The 24,612-nt window shown below is 38.3% G+C and overlaps 1 protein-coding gene across 2 annotated transcripts in view; it reads right to left on the reverse strand.

Moving 5' to 3' along the window:
* Window positions 1-14,520, reverse strand: part of MEI4 (meiotic double-stranded break formation protein 4) — a 206,581-nt gene extending 192,061 nt beyond the window's left edge. Inside the window, exon 1 of one of the 2 annotated variants that reach the window (XM_015066324.3) lies at window positions 14,214-14,520. The gene's annotated coding sequence lies outside the window, so the exon portion shown is untranslated. Of the gene's footprint in view, window positions 1-1,156; window positions 1,241-14,213 lie in introns of those variants that run through there. The other variant, XM_053222547.1, reaches the window with a different exon arrangement.
* Between the last annotated feature and the right edge of the window lie 10,092 nt (window positions 14,521-24,612).

Genomic DNA, 24,612 nt, shown 5'->3' on the forward strand with positions numbered 1-24,612 from the left:
GTGTATTTGCAATGCTTTGGTATTTAGCAATGATAGATTTATAGCATTCTGCTGAAAGCTCCTTTGTGATTCAAATACACCTTACAGCAAATTAAAAATAAGTTCAAATAAGGAGCTGCGGAATTTTTCAGGCATTCTTACCAAACATGATTCTGCAGATTTCAAATCAGAAGAGTTGGACCCAGCACTAGCTGCTGACAGCATTATTTGATCTCAGTAGACGTGCAAACGCTCAACAGCAAGAAAGCATGTCAATAATTCATAGATCTAGAGTCAACTCTCCTGGGTAAGGAAAGAGTATCTTTTTTTTCCCCCTACGTCCCAAGACACGACTCTGCTGTGTGAGAGGAAATTCTTCCCTCTTCAGCCTGCCAGTAGACGCATCACCTGTTACAATCAGATGTTTTGCTGACTTCAATTGTTTAGTCCATTAAGACCAGGCAACCAGTTAGCTCAATGTACAAGTCACTAAACCACAGACGACAACGATCAGTCTGAAAATTCAGCACTCCTTGCAACCCCAGGAATCTTAACCCCACAATCTACCTCAAATAGATGAATAAGGTTTTACTAACCCAACCTTGAGATCCATGTCTAGGCAGGTAACATGGTTCCTAGACTCTGTTCACACTGGGAGGCAAGCTGAGATCCCAGCACCTCTCTGGCCCTACTTAGTCTCCTATCTGTAGGGCCTAAATACATCTGCACTTCTGTCTTATCCTCCATCCATGAACTCAAAACAAAACAAACAAAAACATATTAATGCAGAAACAGCCAACTAGGTAGGGCTGTGTACTTTGAGACAAAAGTTGTGGTTGTAAGATACACTATGGATCAGAAATCAGGATGGCGAATAGCTATAGTGAGCACATTAACAGGAAATTCAGTGAGCAATTGCTATTTTAAAATAAAAATTTATATTCATTTACCCACCAAACTATAACCCTGAGTCATTAGAAACTGAAGACAGTGATAATTTTTTTTTTCATTTTCAGTAACATTTCTTAATTTGAAAATTCTACTATTTTACTCCAGGAGTCCAGCTCAGGTAACTGTTCTGTCAGAAAATACCCTTGTAGCACAAGGAAATTAACTGACCAATTAATTTATGAAATTGAAACATTAAAACAACAATTAAGGGGTGCCCGTGGCTTACTCAGTTGAGTGTCCAACTCTTGATTTCAGTTCAGGTCATGATCCCAGGATCGTGGGATCAAGCTTGAGAATCTCTCTCTCTCTCTCCCTTTGCTCCTTTCCCCCACTCATGCTCTCTTTCTCTCTAAAATAAAAATTAAAAAAAATTTTAAAGTAAAAATTTTAAAAGAACAATTCATAAATGTGCCAACTATACTCTACACCAGAAACAGAAACATGATGGTAATTCATTCATTTATTCAGTAAGTATTTTTCAATTGCCTCCTATGTCCAAAGAATATAGCAGTGATGGAAACAGGTGAGTTCCTGAGCTCACAGTCTAGTGGACGGAGTCACAAAATAAATAAGTAAAATACATGTGTGCCAAATTGTGATGAACACAGCTGAGAGAACTCATGCAGGTAAGATGGAGGGAGACAGTAAGAGACTGATTGCAATTTTAAATACAGTAGTCAAGAAGGGCCTCAATTGGCAGATGACTTTTGAACAAAGATGCAAAGGGAGGTAAGTAAACAAAGTTATGCTGACATGGAACTGTGTAGAAGAAGAGGCCAAAGAGAGGGAAGCTGACAGGCCTGAGGCCAGGGCCATGATACACGGAGCTTCTTCCCAGCACCATACTGCTGTATTTTAAGGAAATTATCATTCCTATGTTATGAATGAGGGTCTGAAGCTCAGGTCTTTTGCCACTTGCCCAAGGTCACACAGTTAGTGCTGACACCTTAACCTAGGTGCTACAGCTCAGTCGAGAAGTCTTTCCACTGTACCAGTTGCCACACTGCTGCGTCCAGTTGTATATACCACAACTCATCAGCAGCAACCGATTAAACAGGATGGTCAGAATGGGTGATTGCAAGAGCAAGGGCTCTGGAGACAGCACATGGAGTTGCTGTAGAAAGAGAAGACTCTAGGCACAGCAGCATCTGAAAGGCTGCCAGACCAAAGAGGGAAGAGAGGTGTTCAATAATCCTCCAGAAGGCAGAACTAGGACAAGTGCATGGAAATTACAGGGAGACAAGTTTCCAATAAACAGATGAATACTGGAAGTGCCAGTATAGGAGCTGTCCAACAATGGAATGGGCTATCCTGTGAAGTTATGAAACTCCAATTACTGGAGTTACTCAAGCAGAGGCAGAATGGCCATCTGTCTGAGATGAAGACAGATTTCTACACTGATGTGAAAGCTACGTGGATTGACTGGTCTTACCCAATTCTGAGTCCACAATTATACAAGCATCGGGGCAGTGTGGTGTACAGTGAAAAGTTCCAGCTGTGAAATCAGACAGCTTCACTAAAATCCAGTCTCCACCACTTATAAGTATTAAGCTTTGTGCACTCAACCCCTGCAAGCCTCAGTTTGCTTATCTGAAAAAAAAAGGCAAATACAGAAGCTGCTTCATAGGGGTTATTGAGAGAATTCAAGGACATATATAACCCATGTAAAGTACTTAACACAGTGCCTGGCACAGGGTAAAAATTCAGTGACATTTAGCCTAATAGGTAAGTATATTGGGAAGCCTGTGTATAAAATGTATATATATAAGATGTATGCAAATTTCTCTCTCTGTTTTAATCTTACTCAGTGGCAAGAAGAGTTCAATGTCCAAAGCTAAATTGTAACAGCAGAGTAAATTACAACATGATGATACTAACAATAATAGTCATAATAAACACATAAACAGTCAGCCTCTTAGACTAATCATTTCATATTATGTCTCCCTTCATTAACAGGAAATATACAGAAATCTTTTAAACATTTGATACACGAATTTAAAACTAATGAAAGAAAAATCAACATATTCTTAATTAAAACAATTATGAAAAATTTAGAGTCTTTCAGCAGGAGAAAGAACACCTAACAATCTGCAGCTGTATTCAATGTGTGTGTGTATATGCAAATACTCAAGTGTACATGTGTGTGTACACACACATACACATACACATTTACACAGGCTTTCTTTTTCAAAATTAAGGAGCTAAACTAGGAAACTCAGGGTAACTTTTAAATTACATATTAATGAGCATAAGTATTCCAGATTTTTATTAAGGCCAAGTATTTTATGCATATATGTCTGTATTAATATAAAGTGAAGGAGAAATAACCACAGAAAGTAATATCTGTATGCTGTAATCTGGAGATGCCTCTAGATGGTAGAGAGTGAGTTACAACTTTAGATTAACTTGCCATCACTCCTTTGCCCTTCTGGATAAACTGACATTTATTATTCAATGGTAAACATTCAAGAATAGACCTCAGTGATGAAAGGAAGCCTCCACTTTAGAAAAAAACTTGGGTGATGTCACTATATTTTATTTCTGGGTGCTCAGTGCTGTTAGAAAGTCATAGTAAGTAAGACACAATACAGAAAAGGAAAAAAAAATACTTTCACTAACAGTACTTGCATGATGCAACAATATATACATGGATTCATATCCATCATATTTGATCCTTCCAATAACCCTGTGATATAATTCCTATTATCCCTGCTTTTTCAACATGCAAATGGGCTCAGAGAGTAACTTATTCAGTCACATAATATTATGGAGATGAAGATACAATTTGATTCTAAAACTTTCATCTTCCCATATTGTCTGTCATGTACACACATTAAATTAGTATATTTTGACACAGATCATCTATTTTAATAGATTTCAAATATAATAAAATATATTGAATACCAAAACAGTGTTGAACATGTGTAATGGACTCCTAAGAGGTTGGCGTCTGAAGAAATGATCCCATCTGTCACCCAATGACGGAATCAGGAGTCCAACTTGGTCCCCATGGACATTACAGTATTAAAAATCGGATTACCTAATGGTCAGTTCTTAGAAACTCCTTCCAGACACTCTATAACTTCTGCTTATGAAGCCCAGGTCCACTCTTGAAAGCAAAACAGTATAAAGCCGACTTTCCTGACTCACCCGCCAAGGATCTGAAGTAAGCAAAATCCTGTCAAATCTCCTATACCCATCAAACATCATAACATCATAATATTGAGCCTCTTTTGATTATTCTCTGACTCGGCAAAATCCCTCTTCAGTGGCACTCAGCACTTAGCCTCCAATTTGGCAATGAACATAATCAGTCACAACACTTGAACCTTTCTCTTCGTGCACCCAAAATAGTATAGGTTGTTGGTCAGTCTCCATGATGGTTCAAATGGACATAATGAAGAAACAATTCAACATGTATTTTTTTTTTCAAAATTGCTTTGAAGCTAGATCTGTCACACAACTGATTTGTTGAAAACCAAAAACACTGCTACCCTCTAGCTTGACTTCTCTCCCGTGCCCCTGGGCAATTAGCCACAGAGGACTTGTAGCTTCAGAACAAACCTCATGCTCTCATGATTATGCACCTTTGTCCATGATGTTCACCCTCTGACAGAAGTACCCTTTCCCCATCCCCTGTCTGCAGACTCTTCCCTCACCCTTTCCTTAAAGGAAACCGCCAGTGTCTGAAATCTTCTAGACTTCCTGTTCCTTCCTTCCTCCCCCTGGCTCTGTTAACTGCGCCCTTCTCTGCATTTCCACAGCACTCTGGAAATCTTACCATAAAGTAGTATCACCAGTCATGTGGGGGTCTCTCTACCCTGACAGCAAGTGAGCTCATCAGAGGCATGGACTGGGTCTTCATCTTTTATTATTTCTAGCACTGGACTCAGTGGGAAAGATGAAGCCATGACTTCGATACACAGATGACTACGATAAAGAGGTCAGAAGTGAAATACTTCACAGAAAGGGGAAATTAATTCCAGCCAAGGGGTTGCAGAAAGCTTCATGAAGAAGACAGTACCTAAGAAAAGACAGGAGAAGTTAAGGAGATTTTAGCAATGTGGAAATGAGGGCCTGCTTGGCTATAGAGACAAACGGAAGAGCATCAGCAGAGATCAGAAAAGCCATGAGCCTGGCTGGAGTATGGAGCCTCAAAGGAAAACATAAATACCTCTTGAACACCTCTGCATAGTAGACACCGCGCATTCACTTTACATCCAGTACTTCATTAAATTACCTCATTTTATCATCTCACTTAATAATTCTGTGAAGTACAATTTAGTCTCACTGTTTAGAGCTCAGGAAATTAACATTCAGAGAAGGGGCTTTCTCAGGGATATCCAGTTAACAAGTGGTAAAATTGTATTTTTTAATATTCATCTTTGTGCACACATTCTTTCTACAATATAGTTTCCAGGTTTGAGAGTAGGAATTAAGTGTAACCTGGAAAGGCGTCGGCCCCCCTGAACTACCTTGTGCCTGCCTTGACGCCCATCCCAGCTTGTCACCACAGCAAAACACGCACACACACAATACATAGGCAGGCGCACTAACTCTAAACTCACTGATAGATTTTTTTCCTCCAAAGACCACTCAGTGAGACAGGAAAGTGTAATATGCATATAAATAAACCCTAAAAATCCCTATCAAATATGTCATTTCAAATATGTCTTCCAAGGCAAGAATAGCATAGGAGGGGGCGAAGAGAGCAGGTTCAGGAGCCAAGCTTCCTAGCTCTGCCTCCTTCCTGGCTGAGTGACTTTGGACAGGTTGCTCAACCTCTCTGTGCCTCAATTTGCTCATCTGTAAAGTGGGAATCAAAATAGTACTTTTTAAAAAATGTGTATTTTTGAGAGAGAGAGCACGTGCACGCACGAGTGGGGGAGGGGCAGAGAGAGAGGGAGACACAGAATCTGAAGCAGGCTCCAGGCTCCTAGCTGTCAGCACAGAGCCTGACACAGGGCTCGAACCCATGAACCGTGAGATCATGACCTGAGTCAAAGTTGGACACTTAGTGGGATAAGCCATCCAGGTGTTCCCAAAATGATAAAATCAGTTTAGGCACGTGACCCCTATGAACTCTATCATGAACATAGTAAACACTCAATGCAATGTTTGGTCTACTTGAGACTAGTACATGGCCATGACTCAATCCCAGGCCCACTGTTTCCCAAGCCTGCACTTCCACGTGGGTCTGACTATAAATCTATCAAGAGCTCAGAGAAGAGACACATGTAGGCTAACATGAACAGGAGGAGAAAGCCTCCAAAGCAGGCCTGGGAGATCTGAAGGATGAGCAGATTTCAGAGGGGCAAAGAGCAGGCAAAAGAGCACTTTAGATGGAGTCAGTAAGCAGACAGCAGATAATGACATATGTATTTATGGGAGAGGAGTCCAAGAGACTAAAGAATAAGGTATTTTAGGGAATAATGGAAAATAATACAAGATAGGGAAGTTGGGATCTTGAGAGCCAGTCAGGAAGTGCTGACCGGACAAATGGAAACAGGCGTAGTCTTCTGAGTGGAGGAGTGAAATGATCCCAACAGTGTCTTAGGAAGTGGATGGTGCTGGGTAGGAAGGAGCTCAGGATTATTTTTACCACACACGAAAGAAGGGTTGGAAGGAGAGCTAGGCCAGGGCACTGAAAGTGAGCACGCAGAAGACCAGAAGCTCTGGAAGATGTTTATGGAATGGTAGGGCTTGCTGCCAGACTAAAGAGAGGGAGAAAAAGTGAGGGAAGACTCCAACACCACGCCAATATTAGGCTGGTGAAGAATGGACTCTAGTCAGAAATCCATACTAAATGACTGGAAAGTACAAAATGTACAAACATTTACTCAGACCACATGAACTACGCTCTGAAGTTGTTTTTTAATTCTGTTCTAAATCTTAGCTTTTTATCAATGAGGCATGGTAATGAAGTAAGCACATTAATAATTAAAGAAGCCAGCCTCCTGCTATGTGCTTTGCATCAGTGCCGTTCTCAGTGATTTTATGCCGGAGTCATATTTTGGGAATATACTGGGAAACTGGGAATTTGACTGTTATTTACCATCAGCCATCTAATACAAAATGTACTGCGGGGTCTTGGAGCTGAAATGGTTGCTTAATTTGCAATCCACAGTTATGCCATAGTTACTTGCATGCATGAAGCACGTAAAGCACATAATTTTGGCTTGGGGAAACTGATTCTGATGAAGAAAGCTTATTGGAAATATGTAATTTTTATAATCTATTCATTACATACATGAAATAGTGCTTAGTAATTATCAAATAAAAGGATTATGGGTGGTGGACTTTTTTTTAATTAAAAGACAAAACAATCTTTATAAAACTGGATAATTTAGGACCCGTATTTTTAAGAGAAATATTTTTTTTTTAGGAAGCAGCAACTTCTTGAGAACTACCTAAGTGTTTTGCGCACTGTTATAAAATGGCAGATTGTCATGATCCATTTATATTCTGCTGACAAATGTTGGGCCAGCCATTGGACCTAAGTATGCCCCTTCTCTTGGAGCTTTTCTTCTACTGGGGGAGGCAGACAAATAAGAAAATAAATAAAATACATGCTAATGCATGAATAACAGAACTTCAAATAAAGTATACAAACAGATCAGAAGAGAAAGTAGCTTTCTCCTACCATTGTTCTAAGAGATGAAAAGAAATGCATCATAAACAATCAGCTACTGTAAAACCCATTTGAGGAATCTGAAAAGAATCACAAGTATGTTTTGTTTTTTAATCTTGTCAGAAACAGATATTCATGAAAATAGAAGGAAGGCATGGGAAAAGGAGCAATCGGCAAGCAGCCTCTGAAATATATTTCCAAGCAATTTTATTAAAAATTTAGAAAGTCACGTCTCTCTCTCTCTCTCTCTCTCTCTCTAACAATCAACATTACTTTCTAATGGGTTGTTTTCATTCTTCTACTCATCCAGCTTAAACCAAAGCACACATTAAATACAAGAGGATTTATTTTCCTGACTTCTGCTGCAGTGAAGTCAATCTAATCAAAAATGAAATGGGGAATGAGCTCACTGAATAAATCAGAAGGAAGAATTAAAGAAGCTGACAGATATTTTGGAGGCTTGTTAAAAAATAAATTGGACTTTCATTATAAAAATTGACTTAAATGAATGATATACTTAAGAACCTACTTCAGAGCATTTCCTTAAAGTCAGTTTGATTAGCAACCAAAAAATACTGCGTTTCAATAGTTTGTTATATTTCCAAAATACAAGAGATATACTAATTGGCATAAGTGAGAGTGAATGTCCAGGAAAAAAAAAAAAAAGGAACAAAATGCTAAAAAAATCTGTGAGTCTGGTGATATATGCTGTTCAGATTTGAAACCTAAATGAAAAGTTCAGTAAGATACTTTATTATTTTTTTAAATGTTTATTTACTTTTCAGAGAGACAGAGAGAGAGTGTGAGCCAGGGAGAAGCAAAGAGAGAGAGGGAGACAGAGGATCTGTAGCAGGCTCTGTGCTGACAGCAGAGAACCAGATATGGATGGGGCTCAAACTCTGGAACCATGAGATCATCACCTGAGCCAAAGTCGGACACTTAACAGATTGAGCCACCCAGGCGCTCCAAAAGTTCAGTAAAATACTTTAAATAGTACTCCCTAAAATAATTAAATGATAATCAATGTACTTTTGATATCTGAAGAAAAGCAAAAGGAAACTGGGTAGTAGACATAGCCCTCTAAAGATCTACAATTTGTAAACTACTTTACTCCCTTGATAGACAGTCTTTAAATATAAACTCAATAACAAGGAAAAAAATAAGCCATTGTCAAAGATAGCTGTTTACATGACATGTAACACTTAAATTGGCAGAGGTGGGGAATGTGGAATGGAGTCAGATAACGTTCCGTCTTAAATCTCCAAAACAAGGAAAGAGGACGTATTGATCCTTCTATTCATCGGAGGTAGTAAGCCTTCCACGGAAAGTTATCATGCTCATTCTCAACTGAGCATGATCAGACAACAGATGGAAAAAGAGATTCTGTTCTAGGTACTGCTTGTAAACAGATAGAGATGGTAAAGGAACTCAGAAACCTGCTGTCTGAAGAAAAGAGGAATGGAATGTAAACTGGACTTATTCCATGAAACCCCAAGGAACAAGACAAGGACAATGGATGGAAATTAACTATACATATTCTACCAGTCAGTTGTGGCTAAAGATGTGTGAGAGAACATTAAGAGTAGTGAATTCTGTGGAAGGTATTCAGGTACAATGAGCTCTGATAAGGATGGGGCAGAATGCACCCCAACCCTGAACAGAAAAGTTACATGGCTCACCTTCCAGGATCACTTTCACCCTGAGATCCTGTGATTGTAAGAAATAGAAGCCACAGTCACTGACTTTGGGGGACTTAAAGTCATTCAGTGACATACAATAGGTGCCTTTGAAAATGTGGTAGGAATACTATATCCACCAGGGTCCAAGCAGAAAGCTAAGGGCACCACAATTTGGGTAATATAAGGAGAGTTTAATAAAGACACTGTTTCTATGGGGCGCCTGGGTGGCTCAGTCAGTTGAGCGTCCAACTTCGGTTCAGGTCATGATCTCGCAGTCTGTGAGTTCAAGCCCCACGTCGGGCTCTGTGCTGAGAGCTTGGAGCCTGGAGCCTGCTTCAGATTCTGTGTCTCCCTCTCTCTCTGACCCTCCCCCGTTCATGCTCTGTCTCTCTCTCTGTCAAAAATAAATAAACATTTAAAAAAATAAAAAAATAAAGACACTGTTTCTAAAAGTGTGGGTGACCTAAGGGGGAAACACAATATCCTGGTGGCCAACAACAGAAAGGGGCAAGGTCATCCTTCATTTACTCCAGGCCTAAGGGGATGAGAGGAGGAAGCAGTTACCAGAACCAGGAGAGAGAGCACCATGGGGAAAGGACCACCTGACAGTAGCTGTGACCTTTCATCCTACAGGCCATTGTTAGGACTGTGGAGGGAGCAGAGAGTGGTATGAATCAGCAGAATGGAGGGGTGGAGAAATTTGGAGGACCAAAAGAGGCTATCTAGCATAATGCTAGTTAGCAAGGCACACAAAACAGGGCAAATAATGAAAGCCCTAGCCTGAGTAAGAGGTTGGAATATATTCTCTCTCAGGTCCCTTCCAAAGGATATAGTATGTATTTTTATTGGTGGAGACTCATAGACCTACTGTTCTTTACCATCATTTTGTATCACTGGCTCTTTTACATTTTGCAAGCATTCCCTGGATTTGTTCTCCGAATTAAGCACTCAACTGCAATATATTTGCTGTACCAAACATGGTAGTACCATAGAATATATGATGTGGAACCTGAAAATCTGAATATAGAACCACTTACCCCACCTTAGGTAATTTTCCATCAGAGAGCCTTGCTACTCCTTCCTTTATTCAACACATATGTTTAATCATCTCCTACTTGTCAGGCACTGTCTTAGATACAGGGACACAACAGTCAACATGACAAATCCATCTCTGCCTTCATAGAGCTTGCAGCTGCATATCAATCACTCTAATCTATAACATCCCTAGTCTGTAAACGATTCTCAGAAGTGCTATAGATCAGAGGCTGGCAGACAATGGCCCACAGGCTAAATCTTGGTGGCATTGCTTGTAGAAACCATGTTTTATTGAAACAGCCATGGCCATTAGCTTATGTATTGTCTATTGCTGCTGTAGTGCTACAATTTCAGAGTCGTATGGTTGCTACAGAAACAGCATGGCCTTGCAAAGCCTGAAATATTTATATCTGGCCCTGTAGAGAAAAAGTTTGCCAACACTTGCTCTAAATAAAACCTAATACTTTAAGGATATAGATTTAAGGACACATATTTTCACTTGTAAAACATCCCTGAGTACTGCAGTTACAAACCAAATCATGAGGGGGTTGGCTTTCTGAAAGATTGTATTTCTACTTGGTTTTGTGGGGTTTTTTTTTTCCTTCTTTCATTGTAAAAAAAGGTACCATGTGGCCAATGTCTTCTATCAACAGCTGTCTTTAGATGATGTTCACCTTGTCCCTCATTATTTCTAGTCTTTTGATTGATCAGTTTTCCCCATCACAGAAGGCCAGTTTTATAAAAGATTCCCTTCCTTGAATAACACCAAACAAATTTTGACAGGGGTGACTGTAGGCTCTCTTTTAAACTGAATAATAAAATTGATTGTAAAAGCACTTAGCTCACACTCAAATGCTATATAAATGCAAAATCATAGCAGCAAGAGGATGTTCACTTCCCTACAGACAGAAGCATAAGTAGTTGCTTTTTCCCCAATCACTTGTCCAAGAGAACATTAAAATTTTAAATCAAAGAAGAGAAAACCTAGGTATCATTGGCAGTTACCAAAAATTCCTAATAAGTGTCAGGATCTGTGCTGCTTGTGGTTCCTCCAAAGGATGTTAAGAGGCTAAGTCAGTGGTGGCTGTGGCTGACCATCAACTTGCCATTGCCCAAACCCTCTTCTTTCCCTAACGGTAATCAATGTAGCATGAATAAAATCAAACGGCCACTTAGTTCATATTTAGTCACTAAGATGCAGCAAACACTAGATTGAGAAAAGATCCTTGCCAAGTTTTGTTTCCTGAAAGTTTTGCCAACCAACCAATCCACTGATAAAATATACACCAAGTGTTCAAGAGAGGGGCAACTGAGCCTAACAATGAACAGAGAACTAAGAGATGACTAACAAGGAAACAGCAAGAAGAAGGACTGGCTCACAGGTAACAAGAGTGATCTCTTCTAGATTCCAGCTTAAACGTTCTATCCTTGAAAATGCCTTCCTTAGACCATGACAACTTCCTCTAATACATATGCTTTTAACATTCCATAGTCTTGTTTCACATCAGTTATCACAACCGCAACTGGATAACTCCCTATTTAATTAGTTGTTTAATGTCTATGTCCCTCAGTGACAAGCAAGCTCCACTGAGCTCATTATCTGTCTGCTCAGAGTAGAAATCCCTACAGCTAATACATGATGCTCAATGAAAAATACCAGGAGACTGACCTAATGAATGAATGGATAGGTAAGCAAGCTAGATCCTAGGTACTCTGCAAGCATATAAGAAAGCTCTGGTTTTTCTGTGATATGCTACTGAAAAAACAAAATAGCCAACATCTTCCTGTACTTATGTACCATACACAATGTTCTAAGAATATGCACTATTTGCATACCAACTCTTCTCTATCAACCATCTCTTTTCTCTTTTAATCTTTTTTTCTGTACTGACTTTATCTCTCAACATACAACCATGCTCAGGTTGCTTCCAGCTTTAAAAGAAAAAAAAAAAAGCCCTCTCTAATCACCCCCACTCAACCTAGCTGTTCTTACCAAGGTCACAAATGGCATCCTAATTGTCAAACCTTATGGCTATTTGCAAATGCTCATTCTATTTCTCTGCATCATCTGACCACTCATATGATCCTAATGACCACTCCTCTCTTCTTAAAACACTTTGCTCTCTGACTTTAGTGACACTACTCCCCCAATTATCCTTCTATACAATTCCCTGTCAATTCTATAACCTAATCTAAAGATGTGTCTACTTTTTCTTCAAATCACTAATATATCTTGCTTTTATTACTGCATCAACCTTCTGACTGATCTCTTGGCTCCTTCCAATCCATTCTTCACAGTGCAGTCATATGCCTTCTTCAATAATGCTCCAAAGTGACCAGGCCTAATTTAACTGGCTCTATTGAATTGTGACTCTTGACCTTCAACTTCTAGTACCTTTTTCAAGAAGTTTAATGCATATGTGACATACACATGCCCCGTGAAAGAACTAAAATATTCTCTCCGATCTTCACCACAATGTCCACTGGACTCCTAATATCTTTATATATGCAAAAACATATTTAAGATAGTATTTTTTAAGCTTTAACAAGGCCTCCAAAATACTGGTTTTGGAAAGCTGGTTCCAAACGCTGGTATTCCCTCTATCATTCATGAAAAAAAAATAAAAAATAAAAAGAATAAAAACGATGCTTATCATCAGTTTGTGCTCCCGACCCTCACTCCCATATTTTGCCTATGAATTTTGTCATTTTGGTCCACTTCCCTGCTCTGAAAGTCATCCAGATTATCCATGTCCCAAATTATACATTCTCTTTATTGCACTTGATCTAAAACCCTTCTAAAGCAGTAAGTCTTCCCAAATAAAAACAAGTAGAATAGCAGATAGCAACTCACAAATCTTTGCCAGGCGACTCTTATTGCAGTCACATGATGCACTGTAAATTCTCGATTTTAAATAGGAAAAAGGAAACACAAACAAGCCCAAGAAAGTGATCAATGTGCATGCAATTAATTTGGCAAAAACATCGCTATTGAAAAATATACCCATCTCGTGAACAGAGTCCATCTTATTATGTGTTTTTTCGACATTATGAGCATTCTATGAATACTAAACACAGTACATTTCTTTATAATCTATGGATCCTGATGGAATCCAAGTCCAAAAACACGTTTCCACAATTCCAGACTACCAAGCTACCAGAAGCCTTTCATAATTCAGTCCAAGCAACTTCTCCTGCCACTTCAAACATTCTAGACACACTAAAACATTCTGTTTTCTCCATGCACGCCTGACTTCATGCCTTTACATACTAACCCCTTCATCTGTAATGAATTCCCAACTTCAGCCCCTATTTCCTAACTATCTGGTACTTATCCCTCCTTAAAATGCCCCCTTCTCCATGAAGCTTCTCTGTCCTACAGCATTTTATCTGATCCTTCTAATGCAAATTCACCCTTTCCTCTGAATGTTTCTCGGGCACCTGTATATCCATCCCCAGGACAGGCCTGTGAGGTCCTTGAGTGAGAAAGCCATGTGTGTACCAATTAGATACCTACAGCACTTTATACAGTTCCTCCAATATAGTGGGTGATCAATAAAAGATCTATTCCATGAATGATTTGACATTCCCACCAACAGCTTCAAAACACATGTCCCTCCTTCTCTACGAAGCCTCAGGAACCATTTCGGTGGTCAAGCTAGGCTTAAACATGCCCAGAGGCGTGGAACAAAACACAGAAATCCATAGATTTCTGCGCCAATGCTCCTGCAACCCCAAGCACTTGAATGCAGGCGCAATCGACGTAATTAAGTGAAGGGAAACCCCAACAGCGTGCGCAACTCCACACAGCCGTGTGACTGGGGTGAATGTACGTCCAAGCCCAGAGCCATGGGAAAAGCACCGGCGGGCCACCAGGGCAGAGAGCACGGCCAGCGAGGCTGGGCAGGGGGAAGATTGCGGGGCGCTTCCCCACCTACCTTCGGGGCTCCAGCAGAGGAGGGAGGGCGCCCTCCGCCGGGAGCCAGTGCAGGCGGGGAGGGAAGCGCTGGGGCTGGGACTCTGAGCCCCCTCTCGGAGCGGGGGAAGCCTGAGTGCCCGCCCTGGCGGTCCGGCCCCGGACCGGGAGCCTGGAACGCTGCCCAGCTCGTCCTCCCTTCCACCCTTAGGGTTGGAGAGCAGGGCCACGGCCCAGAGACCACAAGCCCCAGAAGGCCCCGCGGCCGCTCGCCAGGAGAGTGAATGGGAGCTCGGTCACCCGGAGCGGGCTCGGCACGGCGCCCCGAAGCTCTCTAAGGAGGGCTCGGCGAAGGAAAAGGACACGCCCCGTCGCTTTCCGAAGAAGTGCGCCCTCTGGAGCTTGCCAGTGACATGGAGGCCTTGAGGAGGAAGAAATCCTTGCAGAGACTGTCGGACAGAGACGCATTGATGCCATTGGGGGAGGAGGGAACTCGGAGAACTGAGGAAAAACTGAGTTCTAAAACAATTTTTTCTTTTTCCCAAGGTGAAATTAAATTTCTGTCTCTTGCAAGAAATTATGATTATTATAAATGGTTTTGCTCACTTTTTACCTGTTACGTTGCACAGTCTACGTTCTTAAATCGTTTTTGCCTTATTTCTTTCTAAAACTCATATTTTAGAATCCCAAATGGATTCTAAGCATACTGAGGATAGATTCTTTGTAGTTTTCTTTGGTATTATACACAATACTTGGTTGCTATTGGGTAGAGGTTTCATTTATAGAATCAATCATCGATCATTTCTACGTGGAGTTCTGTTCAGCTTACTTTTCTGAATGGATGAGCCTTCTTTATTAAGACATGCATTTGCATGCAGTTATTGTAAATTTCTTTAAAACATTAAGTATCAATGTTCTAACCATCTGCCCGTGAAAAAGAGTCAATGATTTCAAGTCTATTGTAATTTGTTTAATATCTAATCCTGCAGAGGTAAATTTCAGATAAGCCAAGAGTGAATTTTCTTGAACTCCAAATTAATGAACACTAGACTAATGATTTACTGTATTTGCAGTTCTTATTTGAGAAATGTAAAATCCAGTCATAGTTCATCTATCACAGAGATGATTAAGAGTCAAATAGGGGAAATGTTGCAAAGTTGCCTTTTGTACTGCATGTGTGAAATGCACTTCATTTCCACTTATTCATTCATTATGCAAAGTGGATTGAACTCCTATTTTGTGCCAGGCACTGAGTGAGGCATGATTATTGCCCTTTACAACTGTAGTCTGGTAACTAAAACAAATAGGTAAACAAACTATCAAAATAACTGCAGTCACTGAAATCCTATTGGAAAACTGCTGTCAGTTTTAACGAAGGCATATCCTTTCTCATTAAGCCTTACATAGATATTTATTAACTAGGGTATATTTACAATTTTCTTCGAACTTCTAAAGATGGAATGGATTTTACAAAACTGTATAATGTAAAATAACTGTCATGAAAATTGTACAAGTTTTTATACTAGTTTTTATACTAGCTTTACTCATCCCTAATGGGAATATGTAATAAGTAATCAGTACATGTTTGTTGAATAAAAAAAATTAATGGATTCCCATTATCTTAAAACATTTAATTCATGCCTTTTAGAACTACTTTTCTATAAATGTTGTGATTCAGCTATTTGTGTCATGGCCCAAACAACTTTTCTAAAAGAGTTTATAAAGAAGGGTAAGGTGAAAGTGCAAAGATGTGCCTAAGATCTCTTATCTCTTCAGGTTCGTCGCTGCATTTAAATGCAAAATATTTGAAAGGAGCTTGGGTAAAGAGGCAGAACAGAATGTGTTAGAAAATCATGTTTCTCTCACATAACAGATTTTTTTAAGAAAGGAAATTCATTAAATGCCAATCTGTATATATAACAAAGAAAATATTAATGGTATCTATGAAGAAATTTTAGGATCTATGTAAAAACATAAAAGAAAATGGTTTACCTCTACGCAAAATATAAAACCTTAGATGGAGAATACTAAGTTATTATTAGCCAGTTTAATGTAAACCTGAAATAAGTAGATGGATAAAAGGAATGCAGCAAATGTAATCAAAAAACAATATTAATTTTAAAAGGCTATTTTAACCATAAACAAAATAACTCTCATAAAATTTCAAATAATATATAACGTGTATTTTAAAAAGCCTATTGTTAGAAAATGCTGTTGTTGGGAAACTAATTTGCATTATTTTATACTATAAAATTGTGGAAACAGTAGTAAGCCTATCAAGAAATAGAAACTTCAATAATCCCTAGGCCAACACCCATTTACACAGAGAAAATTATTAACTCTGTGTTCAATTTAGTAGTTCAAGAAACATTTATCATGTTAGGTACCGAGTATAAAAAACTCTTCCTCCTAAATGATCTTGCTGGGCAGTAAGGGAGCCAAGTTTTATTATCAAGACAATATAACTAGTAGGAAATTAAACATCCCTACTATGCCAGGTAATCATGGGCTACTTTGTTTAATTAATCTTCACAAAATCCATATAGGCCAAGTATATGCCTTTCACTCTAGCACAACCAGGAAGCCAGTTAAGTCCCACTTTAGCTGCTGCCTTTAATTGTAGTCCTTATCCAGAATGTTCCATCAACTAACACCTTAACGTACTCAGTGGCATCTGGGACAGCTAGTTCTATAAGGCTTTTGTGTTTTTGAACCATTCATCAGACTTCTTGGAGCCAGGTCCCTTGGTTAGATTTCACCCTGATAACTTTAACACCTGCTTCAATTTCATTGACAATTTCATATGTCACCACTCACCATTTTAGCATCCCTAAGTTTCTCAAATTGATCTAAAACCCTAACATAATTTTCAGCAGATTATGATCTTATGGTCATTAGAATTAACATTATACTATAGAATCCTTCCTACCATTGTCTTCAATTATTCAATTACTGTTAACATAAAATTAGTAATTCATACTATTATTTATATAATTATTAGCGTAGTCCAGATGACATCTTACAGTTTCCCAACCTTTGTCAAAATGGTTGGTATCTTTAAGAAGAGCAAAGTCCGTGAAAGTTTCCAAGTGTTAAAGACCACTAAACTACATCAATTTCATGAAAAAAAAAAAGTTTGTTGTTGAGTATGTAATTTTGAATCTTAAAGTTTCAAATTGTAGAAAAGTGGAAAGATTAAGAATATGGCTGAGGATAGGAAGCTTTTACAACTATGAATTACATCTTTTTAACATACCTAAAATCACATACTGTAAAAATAATTATTCCCCAAATTAAAGTATGTTACTTTACTTAAATATTTTTATTAAAGAAAAATTTAAAAAGTATTTTCTAGGAAATTTATATTCTGAATTTACAGAGAACATTAGGCTTTTAGAAGAAATAAGCTCCCCCAAATCTATGTGTGAAGTGAATAATTCTTTTTCATATGAATATTGACTCCTAATTTATGTGATTGGAAATTCTGTTTTTAGTGTTTTTTGTTTTCTCAGAGCAGTGCATTACTGAATTTCTGTGCCTTTTTGATTGAAAAGATTCAGTTTTACCACCTGAATTGATGAAAAGATATAAACTACAAATTTGACTAATTCACCGGTATTAGAAACACCACAAAAGGCATTTTGGGTCAGTTAGGTAAAAAGAGGTGCTCTGTGAAAACATGAGGTAAAAAAGAAGCTTGAACTAATCTTGAGACTCATTTAGGCATGTTACCAATTTGGAAAAAGGACTTTAGAGGCACATCTAAGAAAGCCTGCTGGGGTGCCTGGATGACTCAAACTGTTAAATGTCCAACTCTTGATTTTGGCCCAGGTCAATGTCTCATGATCATGAGATTGAGCCCCCACGTTGGGATCTGCGATGACAGCAGGAAGCTTGCTTAGGATTCTCTTTCCCTCTTTCTCTGCCCCACCCTTACTTGCGTGAGTGTACTCACACTCTCTCTAAAAATAAATAAATATTTTTTTTGTTTGTTTTTTAAGAAAGGCTTCTGTGGAACTGAAAGGAAGCTTGCAAAAGTGCAGACTGTTCAGTTACCATTGGATTTATTGTGACTTACTGAAAGACTAGATGACACATGCTGGCAAAGAAAGTTAAGGCAAAATAGGTGCTATGAAAAAGATGCACACTTAAAACATTAATTTTAAATGAACAAAATATAAGAATCAGGCAGAAATATTCAAAATTGAATGCTGGTAAGGTGAACCATTAAAAATGCAAACAGAGGTGCCTGGGTGGCTCAGTCAGTTAAGCATAACCAACTTTGGCTCAGGTCATCTCACGGTTCATGGGTTTGAACCCCGAGTTGGGCTCTGCACTGACATTGGGAGGCTGTTTGGGATTCTCTCTCTCTCCCTCTCTCTCTTTGACCCTCCTGCATTCATGCTTTCCCTCTCTCTCTTTCCAAAAACATAAAAAAATAAAAATTAAAAAATACAAAGAAATTTGATTTAATGATGGAAAATTTTAAACTGATGATATTTTGGTCATATTTAATAATAGAAATATTAATCTGTGTAGAACAGTTATGATAAAATGTTAAAGAAAGGAACATTAAGATTATTTGAAAAGAGGAAAACTTATATTCCGGGAAGAAAAAAGCAGAGTAGTAGCCAATCTACTGGAGGGAGAGTGTGGAATTGACTACATAGACACAACACTAAGACAAGTAAACTGCCTAACGAGTCAGGAAGACAGATATTAAAAACACTGAGGAATAAAGTAAAGCCCATCTCTTACATCGTTTTATCTAGGAACACATCTGTTTTACCCTCAGTTGAGATGAACTTATCTTTTTTTTTTTTTTTTACATTGATAGAAGGTATATAGTGTTGTGAATGGGAGCATGGGCTCTGAATTAAGACTACCCCCCTTGGTTCACTAGTTTGCCTCTTAGTGGCAAGTGACCCAAGGTAAATTTGCATGGCTTTTAAGATCTGAATTTCCTAACTTATAAATTTTAAGATCTCAATTTCTTAATTTATAAAGTGGAGATGATGATAATTGCACTCATATTAAATGATATGATTCATATATAACACCTCAGTTTCTAGCACACACTGTTTTAAATAAATATTAGCTATTATTATCACTTGAATTTCTATCTTCCTTGTATTGTGATTTTTTTAGCAACTCCAAACAAGACAAAGTAGACAGATTACTGTAATTTATTGCAGAGTTTTCTCTGCCCACTAGCAAATGAGTATAGATAACTGGTATCCATAAGAAAACCCTCAATTCCTTGTATCCTCAGTAACAAGAATTTATAAGTAAATTTGGATCTCCCAAAGGAACATAATTTTTCCAGTAAACTTTTCCCAACCTCTTTCCTATGCATTGTGCCTCCAAAATCACATGGAAAACCATTGCCTTTGAGCACATCTCTTCCAAATAAGGTTTATTATAGAAAGGTGTAGTACCAGTTGAAAAAATATCACAACCACTCCAAATAACCTTCCTTTTTTGTCCTCAAAATGTAAATTTTAAAAAGCTCTATTAAGATTATCTGAAATCCAGTTTTTATTCAGAGAGATGTTTGGATAACAAGCAGTATCAATTTTTTATATGACATACAGCCCAAGAGAAGAGGAAGAAAAGAATCTACACGGTTACTACGTGTTGAAGACAAATTATACACATTATTTTGCTTCATTGTCTGTTAGGTATTTATTTGGGTGCAATCTTCAACCAAGGCTGTTTAAGCTGCAAACCTGAAATATGAATACAATCACAAGTAACAACAATATCTATTGTTTATTGATGTCTCAGTCTTTGCTAAGGACCTAGCATGCCTCTTCTCAAAATTTTTTGGAAAGTATTCTTATTTTATTTTCCTTCCATTACCAAATCACAGAAGTAACATACCCAAAATCACCTAGGCATTTTCAGTAGCAAAGCCAAGTCTCCAACCCATTTCTGACACCCCTTTACTCCTCTGAGAAGATACTTTCTGGCTTCAGGTTTATTTCTTCCAGTGGAAACAAATGGTCTCCACCCAACGCACACTCACACACACATGCGCGCGCACACACACACACACACACACACCCTGACATTTGGTGACTTTTGAAACTAACTATACCCTAAAACTATATCCCTATGTATTCTATTAGTTGGCTAGCCCACATTCATTTATATACTTTCTTCCAGATGATCTTATGTAAAGACTTATGCATTTTATTCTAGTGATATTCCTTTATTATAGAGGAAGAAATTTGCATCACAAATGGCAACAGATGTTTTCTTCACTTACATTATATAAAGCAATAAACATATGTTGCTCAGATTGCTAACCTGGAGCCAGAAACATGCAGTTTCTATTGTCACTGTTGAAGGCTCTGTGATATCCCAGAAAAGACATTGGATTTGGAGTCAGAGCACCTGGGATTTAATCTATATTTTGCCATTTATTGCACTGTGGGACCCTGGGAAAATCACTTTACCTCTCTATAAAATAAAGTATTTGGGCAAGGTGGCCTCTTAAATTTCTCTCTGTCCTAAAATTCTATTTGTGTCTCAGACCATATTACTAATTTTCAATTTGCTTCAAATTTCTGAAATTGTTTCTTTATCCTTCTGCATAGCCTCAACACTATTTTTCTAGAAAAAAAAAATTTCCACTTTCCTTGTTTAAAAAACAATAAGTTACATATGACCTTATTACAAGAAAAACTGATAAATGCATAATACAAAATGTAAGCAGAATTTAAGTAATTAATTGACTACTGATCTTGAAGTGTTTTGGTATATCACGTGTAAGAATCAGGCTGCTGGGGCACCTGGGTAGCTCAGTTGTTGAGCTTCTAATTCTTGATTTCTATTTAGGTCATGATCCCAGGGTTGTGAAATCAAGCCCCACATCAGGTTTTGCACTGAGAATGGAGCCTCCTAAAGATTCTCTCTCCTGCCCCCTCCCCTCTCATGCTCTCTCTTTGTCTGAAAGAAAGAAAGAAAGAATCACACTGCCTTAGTTGTTCCTGGAATATATAACCTAAAACTGTTGTACCATGGGGCATCAGTGAGATTAAAAACCCTGTATTCACTTCTTGGTGACCCATACTGGAAAATTGATTGAAAACCTCCGAGGTGTCATGCAAAACATGACAATGAGACCAACAATGAAGAAACTGCCATTGAGGAACTCACAGTCTCTTGGGGAGCACAGACAGTTAACAAGCATCACAGTGCAGCATGTATTTAGTGGGGGCCAACACTGGGTGCCATGGGAAGCCTGCGAATGGACACCAGACTTAGCTGGGGGGGTGGGGTGGTTACAAGTGGCTTTTTAGAAGAGGCAATGTCAAAAGTGAATTCTGATAAGACAAGTAAAGTTTTGCCAAGGGAAGATAAACAGGAGAGAAAATGCCCAGTCTGTAGGCCAGATCCTGGGTCTCATGAGGTCTGGTGTACCTGGTTTTGTGTCAAAGTGTATCTACTGGTAATTAAAAAAAATTTTTTTAATGTTTATTTGTTTTTGAGAGACAGAGAGCACAAGCAGGGGAGGGGCAGAGAGGGACAGAGATGCAGAATCCAAAGCAGGCTCCAGGCTCTGTGCGGACAGCTCAGACACGGGGCTAGAACCCACAAACAGTGAGATCATGACCTGAGCCAAAGTGGGATGCTTAACGGACTGAGCCACCCAGGCGCCCCTCTACTGGTAATTTTAAATTGCTGTCTGTTTGAAACAAACCAAAAAAGCCCCAATACTTTCCAATTCATATCCCTGATAAATGTTATTAAAATAAACTGAGCTAAGCTGGTAGGTTAATAACATCTGAGTGTTCATTTTCTTACCTGCTAGTTAGCTCCCTGCAAAAGTTATCTCCGATTATTTATTGTGAAAAGACCTTTGGGCCCTCGTGTGTTCATCAGAAATTAGAGTATTCTTATTTATTCTAATTCTTACCTGTCCTTTCAAGATGTTCTCTTTAGGCCAAAAATCAGTAGCTTTTGTTCATGAATAATCATTCATTTTAAGAGTTAAAACTGAAGGTCTGATACTGTATCTTGAGATAACTAAAGCTCTTTGTCTTCAATGATTTCACTATTTGATTATCTTTTAGAAATGCTACCCTATTGAGGATTGCTTTTTATACCGTCTGATGCCTCACCCAGATAAACAAATTTTAAAATGCCAGCTGGAGGTGAGTGTTTGCCTTCATGGTAAATTCATCAGAAGCCTATTGTCTTCTTTCTTTTATTGCTCTTGCTTTTAAATCCATCCTCAAGCAACTCCTCTCCTCTTGTTTTTCGGTTTGATAGGGCATATTAATGGAACAGATGCAGCCACCGTGTGAAAACGTATTTGAAAGAGCTACAACTTCATTTATAAATGTTCCTGTCCTAACACTTCACGGAGTTGCTAAGTCTCTGTGCATTATTAAAAGAAGCCTCTGACATCCATAATGATCTTTTCCAGTTTTGAGTGACATGGTATACCGTCCTGGCCTGTAAGTAAGCCATGCTCACTTCAGCATCTCCATAGACGAGAGGAATAAGAAACAGGAAAATAGTCATTGAAATATTTATGCATGTGTTTTAGACTGAAGGAGTAAGAATATTCTGGAAACTACCTTTAATATCAAATCTGTGCGGGGTGCCTGGGTGGCTTAGTTGGTTGAGCGTCTGACTTCGGCTCAGGTCATGATCTCACAGTTCATGAGTTCGAGCCCTGCATAGGGCTCTGTGCTTCTGACAGCTCGGAGTCTGGAGCCTGCTTTGGATTCTGTCTCCCCCTCTCTCTGCCTCTCCCCACTCACATTCTCTCTCTCTGTCAGAAATGAATAAACATTAAAAAAAATTTAATATCAGATCTGTGCAAGTATTAATATTTTAATGTGTTGCTCCAAAATAGGTGTTCTGTCTTTTAAAACGTCTAATTTCCAATTGAAATATTTGATGAAGTAAATGTAGTGAGTCCTGATAAAAAATAAGAAAGTCACTCAGGATTTTTATAAATAAGAAGAAGAAATAGCCATGGAGGTTGAAGAGGCCGGCAAGCTGTGATATTAAGGATTAGTTTATTCTTTCATTGATTATATTAACTTTTGTCCAGATGTCTTTAGAATATGAGTAATAAGACAGAAATGCTTTCTGAGACTGTTAAGGGAAGTATGGAAAACCCTTGCTTGCTTGCTTGCTTGCTTTTTTTAAGAGAGAGAGGGAGAGAGTGAGAGCAGAGGAGGGACAGAGAGAGAGAGAGGGAGAGACAGAATCCCAATGTCAGCGCAGAGCCAGACATGGGGCTTGAACCCATGAACTGTGAGATCATCACCTGAACTGATATCAAGAGTCCGATGCTTAATTGACTGAGCTACCGGGTGCCCCTGGAAAACCCTTTTTGAAATCCAATCTTGCTTTAAGCCTGAGGCACATGTATCTTTTACCCAAATAATTACCCACCCCTCTAAATGAGTTATTTAAGAGTTTCAAAGGTACTGAAGACTTTCAGCATTGTAGTCAAATGTGCAAATTCTAGATCAACTCAAATGCCAGCTTTGCCACTCCCTGGTTATGTGATCTTGGAAAACTTAACCTCTCCAAGTTTTTTCATATCTATAAAACAAAATGATAATACAGTTATTGCGAAAGTTAAATGAGAATAATTCACTTGAAGCATATAGCAAAAAGTCTGGCACACTGAAAATGTCCAATATGTTAACTACCATTAACAGATAAAGAAGACATACTAATATCCTTACTATACTCAAGACTCTCACGGAATGATTGTGGTGCTTGTCCATTAGAGCCATCAGTAGTATGTGGATATGTCAGGATGCAGGTATATATATTAGTGGGGAAAGTAGGTAGTATCATCCCTAACTTTACACCATCTATGGTTGTGTATTCAACTTTTTTTCTGGACAATACATTGGATTGTGGGTTTTGTTTACTATGTTCACAAATCCAAATTATTTTAGAAATTTGGAGTTGAAATATTCTTTCTAAATTTAGGACATAACAGAAGAGAAAATTAGGTAGAAGTATTTTGTACTTCAAAAATTAATGCCAGAAGCATATTATAACTATGAACAGAAAAATTGCTATATTAAAAATTCATAACTCAACACATTAAGGTTTTATATCGCCTAAGTAGCTAATTAATTTACTGAATCAATCTAAAAGTGCAGATTGTTAAATATGAAATATGATTAAATAGTCATGTTTTAACATCAAATTTGATAAGCTATAATTCTTTCATTTGCTTTGAGCTGCAAATTAAGACAAAATATAAATAGTCAAAATGCTTCCGTTAAAGTGTAGAGAAGGCAAAATAAGTATGCTTTAGATTGGTGCCTTGCACATCGTACATTGTTAGTAAATATTTGCTAAACTAAATTGAAATATAAAAAATGAGGTTCAGAATATCTAGAGAAGATTGAAGAACAGTTAAGAATAAAGAT

The sequence above is a fragment of the Acinonyx jubatus genome, chromosome B2, assembly GCF_027475565.1.
Source record: "Acinonyx jubatus isolate Ajub_Pintada_27869175 chromosome B2, VMU_Ajub_asm_v1.0, whole genome shotgun sequence".
Lineage (NCBI taxonomy): Eukaryota > Metazoa > Chordata > Mammalia > Carnivora > Felidae > Acinonyx > Acinonyx jubatus.